Genomic DNA, 2,500 nt, shown 5'->3' with positions numbered 1-2,500 from the left:
TTTTAACCATTTAACTTGTTTAGCGAAGCTAAACGCACAGACAGACAAAAAAAAAGGAACAGCATCGCGCGTCAAACAGCGACGACCCATCTGAAGCGATCTTTCATTTATACACCGTTTGTAAACAGAGAGATGTATAAAGCGCGGGGAATCATTCGAAACCCTGGGGCTATTCGAGCTTGCATTTCAGCAAATTATCATCTCAAACATTTCACTCGTTTGCTTTTTCTAAATTTATAGGAGAGCTTCTTTCGTTTATTTTTGACACACCTTTCGTAAATATCGTTTCTGGCAACGTCGGGAGCGTGGATTTCTACAAGTGAACAATCGCGCCGATCCGATAACTTCCAGCAGGATGGAGAATCTTTATAGATTATCTTCCGAGAACTCGGTGCTTTCACGGGCGGTCGTTTATAAATTTTAACGAACGACTCGCGCGCCGTGACGCACTTGCGCTAGTTCGAAGAGATATTTCGAAATTTGTTTCTCTCCTTTAACGGCCTGCATTTAGTGTATCGGTTGCGATTTTCGTCACATCGTTTCCACGACAAACGCCGACGAACTGCCCAACTATCGCTCGTACGTTGCGACTCTTTCTTTGTTTATCGTTCATTCATTCTTTCAATTTCGTTCGATAATCCCGCTCCGAAACGTTCTACTTTCGTTGAACGACGGCGAGATGTTTAGAAAGAAATGAATTACTCTTTTTTCGAGAAGCAAACGCAAGCAGTCTTTTGTTAAGAAAACGACCCTCAGCCAGGCGTGGTCCAGGAATTGTATCCGTGGACCGCAATGTGCGTTCGAAATGTCGATGTTCATGTGTCCTGCAGTTCACACGTTGACGCGCAATTAGCTGCGTTCTTCATCGACCCACGAGCCAAGTGATCCACCGTTCAGGGTAATCGTAAAATTTTGTATTTCAAACTCTTTAGATCTTTAGAGTGTTATTTTCATTATTAACACGCATCACATTCGATACCCACATCACTCTCCCACCCGGCGCGTGCGGGAGAGCGAATTCGGGCGTCGCCAACGTATTTGTTTGTTTGTTCGATCGTTGACGACACGATCGCGTCCAAGGACGGAAACCGTCGGAGAAACGCCCAGTGGCACGCTCCTCTCGACGGTCGGGCGTAAAGTACATTTAAAAACCTTGAAAAGTACGAACGCACACAAGGAATGCGAGCGCGCGTCCTGTCGCTGAATCGTGGGTTGCGAGATTCGAACAGACACACGGCCGGCGACGATCGGTCTAACTAATGGACACATAGTTTTTCAAAGACTCGCTATCGTCGCTTCTCAGCCGGTCCGTAAACAACACACATCGATCAGGCGGACGCACGAATCTTACCACGGTGCGTGTTTCGTAGATTCCAGGTTACCCGCAAGTACCTCTCTCTCCCTCTCGAAAGAGGAATCTCGATCCGTCCTTTTTGGACAATGGAGAAATCTTTTTATCGCAACACGGATGGCAAAGAAACAACCAAAGCGTAGGAGCGTGGGGACGAGAGCGACGAAAAGAACGTCGCGAAAACAAAGTTTCGACGGTTGCTCGTTCTAATACATCGTAGTTTCAACTCTCTCAGTTTTAACCACTCCTAGACGCTTCGTAAACTTTTAACAATTCTTCGCCTCCGCGAGTTTCATTTCGAATAGAGCGAACGCAACACGGACCAAAAAAACTCCGGTGATGCCAGATCATTTAGCAAAGATCAGACGGCGGGTCATCTGTATTCCTTTTCTCTCTTTTTTATATCTTTCCATTTAACTAGGGTGTCGCAACGACGGGTACATTTATATATTTATATATATTGTATTTCAATTTTAATGATCCTTCACTTTCGGTTTGTAATAATATGATCCTTCTTTCATTTCGATCCTTCATATTGTAGGTTAACCAACAGAAGTTTGTTTTTTTACGACTTGTATTTTTGTGGTTTGTTTGTTTGTTTCTTACGACTTGTTTGTACCCGATCAAGTAGACGACGACCCATAAGTATAAGTTAGAGAGATAAAGGTCGAGAGACCTCACGCAAGCGTCTTTTACTTCCATTCACATCAGCCAGAGAGAAATGGTCCGGCGTCGTGCTCTTTGGCGCCGTTGGTCGCACAGTTTTTTTGCCGGCGGTTCCGAACGGACGGGAGAAACGCGATGAGTAATCAAAGCGACCTCCGCACGTAACCGTGTCGGTGTAATTTTACCGCATCGCAGCGTTTTGGTATTTGTTTCTTATTGGCTCGAACCCGAGATTTATGTGTTTTGTGTCATGTATATGGTATTATTTATTATATCTTTCTCGTTTTGTATAATTTTTGGTCCGAGCTCAATAAACTTTTATATCGCTTTATCAATGATCCATTCAGTTAGGTTTTCTCTTGTATTTTTAATTTGTTAATGATCCTTCCGCAGGTTCACCTACGGAAACCTTGTTACGACTTTTACTTCCTCTAAATAATCAAGTTTGGTCATCTTCCCGGTAACATCGGCAATGCCGAGACA

General features: G+C 44.0%; 2 non-coding genes across 2 annotated transcripts in view; both read right to left on the bottom strand.

Moving 5' to 3' along the window:
* Positions 1–746: 746 nt before the first annotated feature.
* On the bottom strand, positions 747–901 carry LOC143306554 (5.8S ribosomal RNA). Its single transcript, XR_013063910.1, has one exon. It is a non-coding gene; the product is annotated as a 5.8S ribosomal RNA (ribosomal RNA).
* Positions 902–2,393: 1,492 nt separating this feature from the next.
* The window catches only part of LOC143306579 (small subunit ribosomal RNA), a 1,923-nt gene continuing 1,816 nt past the window's right edge, over positions 2,394–2,500 (bottom strand). The window contains exon 1 of the ribosomal RNA XR_013063935.1: positions 2,394–2,500. This exon is cut by the window's right edge and continues 1,816 nt beyond it. This is a non-coding gene — a ribosomal RNA (small subunit ribosomal RNA).

The sequence above is a fragment of the Osmia lignaria genome, unplaced genomic scaffold (assembly GCF_051020975.1).
Source record: "Osmia lignaria lignaria isolate PbOS001 unplaced genomic scaffold, iyOsmLign1 scaffold0012, whole genome shotgun sequence".
NCBI classification, from domain to species: domain Eukaryota; kingdom Metazoa; phylum Arthropoda; class Insecta; order Hymenoptera; family Megachilidae; genus Osmia; species Osmia lignaria.
This window is presented reverse-complemented; position numbering and strand designations above follow the sequence as displayed.